Source organism: Callithrix jacchus, chromosome 1, assembly GCF_049354715.1.
Source record: "Callithrix jacchus isolate 240 chromosome 1, calJac240_pri, whole genome shotgun sequence".
Lineage (NCBI taxonomy): Eukaryota > Metazoa > Chordata > Mammalia > Primates > Cebidae > Callithrix > Callithrix jacchus.
Window position 1 is genome coordinate 134,119,201 of NC_133502.1, and position 14,005 is coordinate 134,133,205.

The 14,005-nt window shown below is 51.7% G+C and overlaps 1 protein-coding gene and 1 pseudogene across 5 annotated transcripts in view; one reads left to right on the forward strand and one right to left on the reverse strand.

The window, feature by feature from the left end:
• LOC108590327 (HAUS augmin-like complex subunit 6) overlaps positions 1-7,724 on the reverse strand; it is a 32,250-nt pseudogene extending 24,526 nt beyond the window's left edge. Inside the window, exons 1-3 of the transcript XR_013534635.1 lie at positions 7,524-7,724; positions 7,031-7,209; positions 5,341-5,484 (exon numbers count right to left, since the gene is read on the reverse strand). The product of XR_013534635.1 is annotated as an HAUS augmin-like complex subunit 6 (transcript). The remainder of the gene's footprint in view (positions 1-5,340; positions 5,485-7,030; positions 7,210-7,523) is intronic.
• Positions 7,725-13,440: 5,716 nt separating this feature from the next.
• The window catches only part of IFT74 (intraflagellar transport 74), a 109,478-nt gene continuing 108,913 nt past the window's right edge, over positions 13,441-14,005 (forward strand). For all 4 annotated transcript variants that reach the window (XM_054256903.2, XM_002742991.5, XM_054256906.2 and 1 more), the window contains exon 1: positions 13,441-13,620. The gene's annotated coding sequence lies outside the window, so the exon portion shown is untranslated. The remainder of the gene's footprint in view (positions 13,621-14,005) is intronic.

A 14,005-nucleotide genomic window follows, 5' to 3' on the forward strand; every position in this document is an offset into this window, starting at 1 on the left:
TTTAAATACACAAAATATTGATTGGCCATCCTGTTCTCTCTCCTTCTTTTTCTTCCTCTTTCTTCCTTTCCTTCTCTCCTTTTTTTACTTTTCAATATCCTAGTTCCTCACCTCTACTCAATACATTCCTCTAAACACCTGATTCCTTGTGATTCTCCCGTCCCACTGAAACCTCAAAAAAAAAAAAAAAAAAAAAACAACGGAAATTCAATGGGGTGCCGGGTGTGCCAGTTCTAGAGCTGTGACATTTATTTGGTTCAACCCAAGCCACTTCAAACAACTGAGCCCCCCAGCCAGTGGGCCAGGCCTCTCAGTGTCACTCTGGCTGAGGGGGTGTGTGTGTCTCTCCTTCCTTTGTAACTGTCCTCATTCTTTCCATCGTGTGTGTGTGTGTGGTCTTTTCTCTCTCATACACACACACACATCTGTCAAATTTGCATGCTCTGACACACAGACACAGTCATACTTCCTTTTGAAAAATTTTTATTTTTAGAGGCACAATCTTGCTCTGTCGCCCAGGCTGGAGTGCAACGGCACAATCAGAGATCACTGCAGCCTTGAACTCCTAGGCTCAAGCGATCCTCGTGACTCAGCCTCCTGAGTAGCTGGGACAACAGGCGTGCATCCCCATGCCTGGCTAATTTTTTTTTTTTTTGGTAGAGGTGGGGTCTTGCTATGCTGCCCAGGCTTGTACACTCCTGCTTCTACATGTATGTATGTATCCTCTTTTTTGAAAATGGTTTCATTGAATCTTTCTTTAAGCACAGATGTTTCTGAAGCTCTGGGGACACCTGGAAGAGGAAGGGAGGGTTCTGGATAGCCCCTAGGACCACATTGGCCCTGGGTGCAGGACAAGCCCAGGCAGGAGAAACAGACCCTGCTGAGGGGTCTCCTCTTTGCCTCCTCCCTGGGTCCCAGCTGGGTGGTCTCCTCAGGGTCAGGCAGTGCATGGCCAGCCCACCGCTATGTCACCATTCCAGGGGGAAGGGGCTTGAAGGCCGCGTCATGGAGTGATGGGAACCTGGATTTAGTTGGTATGACCGAGCTCAGCTTTCAGCTTTTCCATATCCTGGCGGCGGGGCCTTCGGGTGGGAATTCCTCCTCTGCAAAATGAGAGCTTGAGAGAATTAAACTGGCCCCGGCATTTAGGAAACAGCCCTGTGATGTAGGTTCACGCTCTCATGACCCAATTACTTCCCAAATGCAAAAAATTAGCTAGGAGCGGTGGTGGGCACCTGTAATTCCAGCTACTCAGGAAGCAAAGACAGAAAATTGCTTGAATCCAGGGGGCAAAGGTTGCAGTGAGTTGAGATGGTGCTACTGCACGCCAGCCTAGGCAACAGAGCAAGGCTCTGTCTCACGAAAAAGAATAAAAGGAAAAAAAAAAAAAAATGAAATGGAAGGAGACGAAAAGGAATACACGTAACATAGGCAAGGACTTCATGACTAAAACACCAAAATCATTGGCAACAAAAACCAAAATAGACAACCGGGACCTAATTAAACTCCACAGCTTCTGTACAGCAAAAGAAACAATCAACAGAGTGAACCAGCAACCAACAGAATGGGAAAAAATTTTGCAATCTACCCATCTGACAAAGGGCTAATATCCAGAATCTACAAAGAACTAAAACAGACATACAAGTAAAAAGCAAACAAACCCATCCAAAAGTCGGAGAAAGATATGGACAGACACTTGTCAAAAGAAGGCATATACGAGGCCAACAAACATATGAAAAAATGCTCATCATCACTGATTATTAGAGAAAGGCAAAGCAAAACCGCATTGAGATATCATCTGACGCCAGTCAGAATGGCGATCATAAAAAAATCTGGAGACAACAGATGCTGGAGAGGATGTGGAGAAATATGAACACTTGAACACTGCTGGTGGGAGTGTAAACTAAGCTAGGTCAACCATTGTGGAAGACAGTGTGGCGCTTCCTCAAGGATCTAGAAATAGAAATTCCATTTGACCCAGCAATCCCATTGCTGAGTAACATACGCAGAGGATTATAAATCATTCTCTTATAAGGACACATGCACACATATGTTCATAATGGCGCTGTTTACAATAGCCAATACCTGGAACCAAACCAAATGCCCATCGACGATAGACTGGACGAGGAAAATGTGGCACATATACACCATGGAATACAATGAAGCCATAAGAAATGATGAGTTCATGTCATCTGTAGAGACATGCATGAATCTGGAAACCAGCATTCTCAGCAAACTGACACTAGACCAGAAAATCAAACACCACATGTTCTCACTCATAGGCAGGTGTTGAACAATGAGAACACACACACACAGGGAGGGGAACATCACACACTGGGGTCTATTGCGGGGGCCAAGGGAGGGACAGTGGGGGAGGATGGGGAGGTCGGGGAGGGATAACATGGGGAGAAATGCCAGATGTGGGTGACAGGGGGATGGAGGCAGCAAACCACATTCCCATGTGTGTACCTATGCAACAATCCTGCATGATCTGCAAATGTAACCCAGAACCTAAAGTACAATTAAAAAAACAAAAAGATTTGCAAGGAATCAAGAAGCATTTAAATATCCACATGAAGACATTCATCAGCAAGACTGATACCGCAAAGAAAAGAAAATCAAATCAGTGATATTAAGAATACATTGGAGAAGTCCTCCAAGAATGTAGAGGAAAAGGATAACAGAATGAAAGTGATGACGACGAGAGCGCTGTGAAACCCAATTTTAAAACTCCAAGATTAATACAATAAGATTTTCACAGTAGAGTAGAACAAACCAATGAAAAAAACAACAACAAAGAGAACATTTTTTCTTGACCTTTAAAAAAAATCATGTTCTATAAAAAGAAATCCTCACATAGACATATCCTGGCAGAATATGTATTGAAATGCTGGAAAACTTTAAACCATTCCGGGATCTGAGAAAAGTACTTAGAAATGAATGAAAATCAGGCTGACCCTGGCTTTTCCTCTGTGACAGAAAATTCAGGGAAACACTAGAATACCATCTACATAGTTGAGGGGAAGGGTTAGAAACCCAAGTAACCAGAGATTTTGGAAACACACTTGCATAGTCTGACATCTGTGAAAATAACATACTTGGCTGTTTTTGCTTTGAGAGTACACAGCACCAGTAAGCAGCTTAAGAAAAATATTACTTTAATATTTTTCAACGATTATGGAAGACAGTGTGACAATTCATCCAAGATCTAGAACCAGAAATGCCGTTTGACTGGGGTGAGTGTGGTGAGGAGGCAGCAGGGGCAAAGGCCCTGGGGTGGGTGTGGTGAGGAGGCAGCAGGGGCAAAGGCCCTGGGGTGGCTGTGGTGAGGAGGCAGCAGGGGCAAAGGCCCTGGGGTGAGTGCGGTGAGGAAGCAGCAGAGGCAAAGGCCCTGGGGTGGGTGTGGTGAGGAGGCAGCTGGGGCAAAGGCCCTGGGGTGATTGTGGTGAGGAGGCAGCTGGGGCAAAGGCCCTGGGGTGGGTTTCGTTAGGAGGCAGCTGGTAAATGTCATCAGCCTGGTGTTCACACGCATGGCCCAGTTCCCCTAGTCCACTCCCTCAGGGGCGTCAAAGGTCTCAGCCTTGCACCAGAGATTTCCCGACTTTCCACACTTCTCAGCCCTCGAGGTGGCCCAGGGCCACGTGACAGGGGGAGAAACTAGCCCAGCAGGCCTGGGTTTGCCTACCACTCTGCCTCTCACTTGCTATGTGACCTGAGGCAAGTTACCAGACCTCTCTGAATATGTTTTCCTAGCGGAGCTTTTGATACATGCCTGGTGTGGGGTGTGCAGTCAGAAAATGCTGTTTCCCTGCCACTTTTCAATGTCTCCTCTTCTCAGTCGACATTTAAAACAGTTCCCACAGGCTGGGCGCAGAGGCTCACGCCTGTAATCCCAGCACTTTGGGAGGCCAAGCAGTAAGTGCCCCACGGGCAACAGATGTGCTGCCTGGGAAGCAATGCCGGAGGCTGTGGATGAGGCAGGCACCAGTTTAGGCCAGCCACAGACAAAGCTTCTGAGGCTCTGTGCCTCTGTGCCTGCCTGGCACAAGATATGGAGCCAGGACTGAGTGGGCCTCTGTGCTCTGGGCTGACCAAGGATGAGACTGGGACATGCTGGTCCCCAGAGAGAGCTGACTCCGGACAACCCGGGCTTTGTGTGGAGCAGGTAAGGGAGCCCCCCCGCCCACCACTTGTCTCCCCATGCCAGTGGTGCAGTGCCCAGAGCCTGCAATCCTCACTCTGGGTGTGGGCCAAGAAAGAACAGACCCTTTGGCTGGTGCACTAGGCGACCTTCAGGCTATCTGGGACCAGCTCTGACAGCCTCTGCTCTGGGATCAGCTGCCGCAGCAACCTACACATGGCATGGGGCAGCAGCGGTGGCATCCCTGGACATTGACCCCAGTAGCATGGAACCCAGGACCAGATACTGCCACAGTCAGCCTGCAGGTGCGGGAGGGCAGCAGGCGCTCAGTCAAAACTCTGTGGCTGCACAGTGCCCAGCACCTGCAAACCTGTGCTCTGGGCCAGGCCTAAGGAAAAGAGGACCCTAGGGTGGGATGGCGGTACACTCCCCGACCCCCACGCCCTCGGGGAGCAGCCCCGCAAGAATCTGCCATGGGCTCAGCCACAGCTGCAACCTGGAAATGACGCAAGTCACTATCAGTGGCAACCCCTGGCCCTGTCCTCCCCCACCAGCAGCAGGAATCCCAGGGCCAGATGTCACCATGGTGCCTAATTTAGGCGGTTGGCAGCACAGCTACAGGGTGATGGAAACTGGCGCTCAGACTCATCCTGGGTGCTGCAGTGGGCCCAGAGCCTGCGACCCCAGACTCTGGGCTTGGGCCAACGAAGCACGGATCTTAGGGTGGGGGGAGGTGCCCTGGGCGACTCTCAGGCTGTCTGAGACCAGCCCTGCAGCCTCCCGTGCATTCTGCTGCACCTGCCACTTAGAGATGGCATTCGGCAGCGTGGTGGCAGCCCCTGATCCTGCCCGCTTCCTCCAGCAACGCGGACCTAAGGGCCAGACCCTGCTGCGGTGCCTAAATCAGGCTCCGCAGCAGGAGGACTGGAACCGGCGCCCAGCCCCATCCCAGTGGCTGTAGGGTGACCAGCGCCCTGGACCAGGGACAAAAAGGAACAGAAGAACAGAAACCAGCACTGCCACCCTATGGCTCAACTCTACCTGCCACCTGCACACGGCGCATCAGAAGCGGTGGCAACCCCAGCTCTGCCTGCCATAAACAGCAGCGGGGGACCCAGGGACCAAGGCCACCTCAGAGGCTGCCACCTGGCCACCTCTGCACCCGTCCCTGCCCTGGTGGCAGCCAGCCACGCTCCTACCTCTCCGGCGCTCTGCAGTCTCCATCGCTGCCACCCACTGCAGCGAGGCGAGCCGTGGTGCCACAGGCTCCAGCCTCCAGTATGCGGCAGATAGCTCTTCCTTCTCGTGGCATGGAGCAGCTGGGCGGGCAAAGCCAGAAAAGCCTAGAACGGGACACAAGAGAATGGTAGCATTAGACCCCCACCTTGTCATGCTGGCCACTGGGTGGCAAGGGGCCAGTTTCAGTGAAGGCACTCACACCCACCCTCCAAAGGCCACAGCATCTCTTTTTGGCCCAAACTGGCTAGGGAGTAGAGACTGGAGACACCATGGTGCCTGGGCTTCCCGCTCCACAGGAACCACTGGGACCACCCAGGCTGTGCTCGGGAAGCAGGAGCAGCAGAAACTCAGCCCCAGCCAGCCCTCCCCACCCATGTGCTGGTTCCCATTCCTGAAACCACCACCCACAGGGCCCTGTCACCCTACGGTGTCTGATACAGAAATGTGTGCCCGCCATGCAGCAGCAGATGGCCCTTTAGAGTTTAGAGTCCGGGGAGAGGAGGACCACTCCTCTCTCAGAGACCACTGCTGTCACTGAAACCTCCATCACCTGCCACCGTCAGTGCAGCTTCCGACAGAGCCCCTAACCCGCTGCCACCGGCAGTGCAGCCCCAGGATAGCGCCAACACCCCATCCCCCACCACCGGCAGTGTAGCACATCATGGCAGCCCCTAACCTGCCCCTGCCTTAGACACTGCAGCACTCGATGGCACCCGCAAAACACCCCCCCCCACCATGGGCAGCACAGCCCGGGATAACCCCCCAACAGGCTCCCTGGGGTGGGCAGTGGAGCCACAGATAGCGTCCCCAAGCAGACCCCCACCACAGGCAGTGATGCCCTCATATGGCACCCAAACCACCCCCCACTGCGGGCGCTGCAACCCTGAATCCTGAGTGCCCTAACTCACTCCCTGTCGGGAACAGTGCGGCCCTGGATAGCGCCCCCAACCAACTCCCTGCCTTGGGCAGTGCAGCCACCGATAGCACTCCAAACTCCCTCTCCACCTTGGGAAGTACCCCCATGGCTAGCTCGGGTAGCCCCTGATAGCACACCCAACCTGCCCCTGCCACAACCCACGCAGCCCGGAATTGCACACTCACCCGCTCTTTACCAGACAGCGCAGATCCCTGAGAGCACCTGGCCCACCCGCCGCCTCCCCACCACTCGGGCTGTGTATCCGGCCCCAAGAGTGCCCCCACCAACCCTCTACCCCACTCCACAGGCAGTCCAAACCTGTGTAGCTCTCCCAATAAGCCCCCCAACCTCTGTCTCAGTGTAGTCCCCATGACGCCTTTAATACCACCCCTCCCTCCCACCAGCAGTGTAGCACCCCCTAAACCATCCTCCCCCGCCAGCATTGCAGCCCCAGACAATGCCCCCAACCCACTCCCCACGTGGGCGATGCAGCCATGGATAGTGCCGCCAATCAGCTCCCAAACACAGGCAATGATGTCGTGGATCTCACACCCGCCCCTCCCCGCCCCCCCACTGGGGGCAATGTAACACCTGACAGCACCCCGAACCAATCCCTCGCCGCTGGCAGTGTTGCACCCCATAGTGCCACCAACCCATCCCAGACAAAGCAGGGAGCCGCGGACAAGGAGCAGGGAGGTCTGGAGGATTCCCGGTGGAGGACTCCCGCCACTTACCGCAGAGCCCTGTCTCGTCCTCCACCATCACGTTGAAGCCACCACGGCTTCTTCAAAGAAACTCGCTCTGACCGCGCCGCAGCCGCAGCCGCAACCGCAGTCGCCGCCGCCGCCTTCTCGAGGGCCAACTTAGGATTGCGCCACTGAGCTCCACCCTGGGCAACAGGGCCAAGTCCGATCTCGAAAAATGTTTTAAAAATTAATAATAAACATTAAAAAAGAAAAAAAAAGGACACTGCCCGGGCTCAGCCTTCGCCTCGGGAGGGAGCTCGGCAGGGGCGCTTCCTCCTCCTTCCGCCTCCTCCCCCGCGGTCCTCCTGGGTCCCCTCCCTGCCCCACTCTCCCAGCCCCGCGCTCCCAAGCCCACTGATCTTTAACCTCCTCTGGGCCCCCAACCCCCGGGCGCCCAAGAAAAGGAGCCTGCGAGGCGGCCTGGGCTCCCCCACTCCCTCCGCCGGGCTTCCGCGCGCCTCCCGGGCCCGCCCCGAGTTACCGCAGCAGCGGCCGCTACCACTGCTCCTGGAAGCCCCGGCGCCGGTCGTCGGAGCGGAAGCTCCAGAGTCCGTTCAGCTCCTTGCGCTCCCGCGACGGGCTCTCCCGGGGTTACAGCAACCCGCCCTGCAGCGCCAGCTTAAAGCCACACACGAGCCACGCAGGACGCCGCCAGCCCGGAAGCCAGACAGCCGGCTCTGTCGCTCGGCTTCCGGCTGCGGTGATTAATAGAAGCGCGGGAGGTGGGCGGAGGGCGTGTCGGTTGACGTACTGAGGCCGTCGGCGCCATGTTTGTTGAGGGCGAGTGCCAGGTCTGGAAGGGACGGGGGGCGGGGGCAGGCGCCGGGCGCTACTGGGTGGGGCCAAGGGCCGGGAACCCCGGGCTAGCCCTTTGGCGAAGTTGGACCCTCACACGCATCCCCAGTCAAGAAGGGCGAGGTCTTCTTCCCGCTCCCGCCCAGGCTGGACGATCCAGGGCGGCAGGCCAGGACAGAAGCCCTGAGATCCGGGATTCCCCAGTTTCGTCAAGGAGCACCTCCACTCGCTTTCCCCAGAGCGACTCCTCCGAGCAGACCCCAGCGGAACCTCTTCCATGCCTGCCGGGTGCAGCGGTGGCTCTCGCCTGTAATCCCAGAGCTTTGGGAGGCAGAGGTTGGTGGATCACTTGAGGCCAGTCTGGCCAATATGCCGATAACCCATCTCCACTGAAAAAAAAAAAAAAAAATTCGCTGGGCGTGGTGGTTCATGCCTGTAATCCCAGCTACTCGCGAGGCTGACGTAAGAGAATCACTTGAACCAGGGAGGCGGAGGTTGCAGTGAGCTGAGATGTCACCATTGCACTCCAGCCTGGGCGACAAAAGGGAAACGCGATTTTTTGTTTGTTTGTTTGTTTTTTCCGAGACGGAGTCTCCCCGGTCACCCAGGCTGGAGTGCAATGGTGCAGCCTGCTCACTGCAACCTCTATCTTCGAGTGCAAGCAATTCTCCTGCCTCAGCCTGTCAAGTAGCTGGGATTACAGGCCCGAGCCACCACGCCCGGCTGATTTACTGTATCTTCAGTAGAGACGGGGGTTTCGCCATGCTGGCCAGGCTGGTCTTGAATTCCTGACCTCGTGATCCGCCCGCCTCGGCCTCTCAAAGTGCTGGGATTACAGGCGGGACCCAGGGCGCCTGGGCTTTTCCGCCATCTTTTTATTTATTTATTCATTTTGAGACGGAGTTTCGCTGTTCTTGCCCAGCCTGGCGTGCAATGGCGCGATCTGGGCTCACTGCAACCTCCGCCTCCTGGGTTCAGCCAATTCTCCTGCCTCAGCCTCCTGAGTAGCTGGGATTACAGGGACGCGCCACCATGCCCAACTAATTTTTTGTATTTTTAGTAAAGTCAAGGTTTCACCATGTTGCCCAGGCTGGAGTGCAGTGGCTGTTCACAGGCGCAATGCCACTACTGATGAGCATGGGAATTTTGACCTGCTCCGTTTCCAGCCGGGGTTGGTTCACCCCTCTTGAGGCAACCTGGTGTTCCCCTGCTCCTGGGAGGTCACCATATTGATGCCGAACTTGGTGCGGACACCTGATCGGCATAGTGCACTACAGCCCAGAAATCCTGGGCTCAAGCGATCCTCCCACCTCAGCCTCCCGAGTAGCTGGGACCACAGGCACGCGCCACCATGCCCAGCTAATGTTTTGTATTTTGTATTTTTTTAGTAGAGACGGGGTTTCACCATGTTGACCAGGATGGTCTCGATCTCCTGACCTCATGATCCACCCACCTCGGCCTCCCAAAGTGCTGGGATTACTGGCGTGAGCCACCGCGCCCGGCGGTTTTTTGTTTTTTTGAGACAAGATTTTGGTCTGTCACTCAGGCGACAGTGGAGCAAGATTTTGGTCTGTTACTCAGGCTACTATAGGATCCTCCTTACTCTGTTCCATCGAGCAGAGTAAGGGATTACAGGCGTGAACCACCATACCCAGCTGGGTTTTTGAATTGTTTATTTATTTATTATTATTATTTTTTAAACATGGGGTTTCTCGGCCGGGCGCGGTGGCTCAAGCCTGTAATCCCAGCACTTTGGGAGGCCGAGGTGGGTAGATCACGAGGTCAAGAGATCGAGGCCATCCTGGTCAACATGGTGAAACTTCGCCTCTACTAAAAATACAAAAAATTAGCTGGGCACGGTGGCGTGTGCCTGTAATCCCAGCTACTCAGGAGGCTGAGGCAGGAGAATTGCCCGAACCCAGGAGGCAGAGGTTGCCGTGAGCCGAGATCGCGCCATTGCACTCCAGCCTGGGTAACAAGAGCGAAACTCCGTCTCAAAAAAAAAAAAGAAAAAGAAAGATGGGGTTTCTCCACGATGGCCAGGCTGGTCTTGACCTCCTGACCTCAGGTGATCCACCCACCTCGGACTGCCAAAGTGCTAGGATTACAGGGGTGAGCCACCACACCCATCCTTTGAATTGTTTTTTTAATTTTTAATTTTAACATGTCTATATTTTTTGAGATGGAGTCTTGCTGTGTCACCCAGGCTGGAGTGTACTGGTGGGATCTCAGCTCACTGCAACCTCCTCCTCCCGAGTTAAAGGGATTCTCCTGCATCAACCTCCCAAGTAGCTAGGACTACAGGCGCGTGCCACCACACTCAGCTAATTTTTTTGTATTTTTAGTAGAGACAGTATTTTGCTATGTTAGCTAGGATGGTCTCGATCTCTTGACCTCGTGATCTGCCCGCCTCAGCCTCCCAAAGTGCTAGGATTACAGGCGTGAGCCACTGCACCCGGCCTTTTTTTTTTTTTTTTTTAATTTATTGTTTTAAAAAAATTGAGACAGAGTCTTGCTCTGTCGCCAGGCTGGAGTGCAGTGGCACAATCTCGGCTCACTGCAACCTCAGCCTCCTCCTTAGGCATGGTGGTGCGTGCCTATAATCCCAGCTATTCAGGAGGCCGAGGCAGGAGAATTGCCTGAACCTGGGAGGTGGAGGTTGCGGTGAGCCGAGATTGCACCATTGCACTCCAGCTTGGGTAACTGGAGCGAAGCTCTGTTTCAAAAATAAAATAAAATGATGAAATTGGAAGCCATTAGACTGAAGTAGCTCTAATGCACTGAGTTCCTACATAAGGAAAATGAAACTTAAAATTAGCCAGATGCAGTGGCTCACGCCTGTAATCCCTGCACTTTGGGAGGCTGAGGCTGGTGGATCACCAGAGGTTGGGAGTTGGAGACCAGCCTGACCAACATAGGGAAACCCCGTCTCTACTGAAAATACAAAATTAGCCGATGTGGTGGTGCATGCCTGTAATCCCAGCTACTTGGGAGGCTGAGCAGGAGAATCACTTGAACCTGGGAGGCAGAGGTTGCGGTGAGCTGAGATCATGTCACTGTACTCCAGCCTAGGCAAGAAGAGTGAAACTCCATCTCAAAAAAAGTAAAAAGAAAAAAAGAAACTTAAAACTCAACCATAAGTGGCCAACTAGCCATGAGTTATATTGCCTTGAACTTCCCATAGCAAGAGTCCAAATAAGGCAACTGCTCAAACTTTAACCAATCAAATAATTTCTTTGCTATGGTTTGTGTCTATGAAAGCTTTCCTTTCAACCACCTCTGGGAGAGCCCCAAACCACTTATGACTTGGAGCTACCCAATTCATGAATTACTGTTTGTTCAAATAAGCTCTTTAAAATATTAATGTGCCAAAGTTAACCTTTTAACAGATAGGGATAGTACAGGGTGCACTGAGGACATATAATGAGGTCGGGGGGGCCAGGCGGAGTTGGAGCACTAATCTAGTACGGACTGCCAGAGAAGACCTCTCTGATAAAAAGATATGTGGGTTAAGTCTTGAATGATGAACAGGACTTTGAACAGTGAAAAGCAGAGGGACAAGGATTCCAGGAAGAGAGAATAGCAGTGAAAAAAAAAAATAGAGACAGAGGAACTTAATACACAAGTAGTCTTACAATAAACTTACAATTTGATGTAACTTAATTCCCTAACCAAATTACAATTTGATATAACCTAATTATAGTTCGATACAACCTTGAAAGCAACAGAACCTAATACATAATGATCCAAAGTCAAATAAGATATGCTGCCAACTCTAAGGAAGCTCAGAGGCAAATAAGTGAGATGTATTTGTATTCTCTATTCTTTTTTTCATCATTAAAAAGATATGGGTAAAGGGATCAATACTTATTACCTAAATGACCTTAAGCAAATTATTTAATCTCTTTAAAACTTGGATAATAGTAGTTGTCCTGCCAATTTCAACTGTTAGTTACATCTTTCAGGTTTCTTAAGTGCAATAAACAGAAACCATCTATAAATTATATAAAAGCTGAAAATGTATTTATTAAGGGATATCAAGCAGCTCACAGCTCTTCCAGAGGCTGAAGAAACAGGCTAGAAGTTCTCCTCCCAATAAAGCCTCCTACTACCAACACTGCAGCTTGCACCAATATACTGATGCTGGACACTGGTTGCTGGTGATAGAACGTTGCAGTCTCAGAAACTAGATGTGGTTATTGTGGCTGTCACCCTTACTTCATGTGCATTTGGATTTCATGGCCATCTTCTTTCAATAGACACTCCTACCAGTGTATCCAAAATCTTGTTTTTATGGACTCCCTGAAGTCCTTCTTCTGGTTGTAGTTCAAGTTTGTGTTGGGTGCATCAAATTAGATTGGAGAGTCTAGCAAGCCATAATACTCATGTCCCAGTAGTAAGGAAGACTAAGAAAGCCAGGATCTGTCACTTTCAGTTCCTATAAGGGTGTTGGGAGGCAGGGTAAGGGAGAAACTCTGCCAAAAGGATGACAAATGACCACTGCAAATAGGGTGGGCTCAAATGAGATAATTACATGAAAATGTTTCACAAACTAAGGGAGAATTCAGCCACGTAACATTATCTGATTTTGTACGGTATAGATTTTTAACTACTTGAGGAAAGGCAAGTTGGAAATGCAATGTGTAAAATAATGTTAAAATCCCAAAACATATGCAATCACATTTAAGCTCTGTCTATGAAGATCGGAAGGAAACATACAGTGAAAGTTATTTTATTAGAGAAGTGAGAGTTGAGGTGAAGTAGTTTAAAAAAAAAAAAAGACATTTTCCATTGAATTCACAGTCTTCCTCACAAACTTGCATCCCAATTCTGATGATAGGAAGCTTAAAGACACAAAGCTTCGGCTGAAATGAGGAATAGAACGGTTGGTGCCAGAATCGCATCTATACTTCATGATGCATTGGGTACGCTATGCAATCCTAATAGGAAGGAAAACTACCACTAATTAGGAGTTTAGAAAATTGCATAATGCGGGCCGGGCGCAGTGGCTCACGCCTGTAATCCCAGCACTTTGGGAGGCCGAGGCGGGTGGATCACGAGGTCAAGAGATCGAGACCATCCTGGTCAAGATGGTGAAACCCCGTCTCTACTAAAAATACAAAAAAATGAGCTGGGCATGGTGGCGCGTGCCTGTAATCCCAGCTACTCAGGAGGCTGAGGCAGGAGAATTGCCTGAACCCAGGAGGCGGAGGTTGCGGTGAGCCGAGATCGCGCCATTGCACTCCAGCCTGGGTAACAAGAGCAAAACTCCGTCTCAAAAAAAAAAAAGAAGAAAAGAAAAAGAAAATTGCATAATGCTGCCTACCACGTAATAACTTCAAATGTAACCTGTTACACGTTAGCCAACGTGAGATTACATAGGGACATAGCAAAACTCGCTAGAGTTAGTTCAGGTAAAGCACAGAGAGATTGCTCTGATTACCAAGAAAACCAAACATTCACACAAACTGTTTTCTTTCCGGCCGCCCCGCTGTTTTCCACTTCTTCCAAAAAGCGCTTTAGAGTGAAGAAATAAACATCCGTCCTCAACTCTCGCGAGAGCTCCGCGTGTAACCAGGGCTGAGGCGGAGGATTGGTCTCTCAGACTGAAGAGCCTCCGCCATCACGCCCCGGTTGCCAGGATACGCTGAAGCGCAGGGCCGCTAGTGGGTAGGCCTGAGAGCCGAGGAGAAGTGCGCGTGGGCGAACAGATGTGCACGGCCTCGGGAAGAACTTACGGCATCCACGAGCTGGGCCTCCGCCCTCCTTACGCGCTGGCGGAGGTGAGAAACCCCAGGTCCCATATCTTCCTCCTTCCCTTCCTTCCTCCCTGGTTTGTTCTCTGGCCTTGGAGATGTTGATCCGCCCCAAACAAGATAAATTCCAACTCTTGACTTAGCTGTTACCGTCGGGCTTGTAGCCAGGTCAGGCAAGTTTCAATTCTAGTCGGGCGAACAGCCAACAGACCCAACACACCCCACTCCCCTAAGGAGACCCACCAAGCAGATAGCAGAGGAAAGGACAACGATGGGCTAAAAAGGATTTTAGTCGAAGCAGTAGATTTCTGCCTGTTACTCACAGTGGAAGGAACTTATTTCTGTCTGTTGGTCACAGTGCGGGCAGTTAGCAGTTTTTCACTTCTTCACATATGTGAGAATGTTTGGCTTA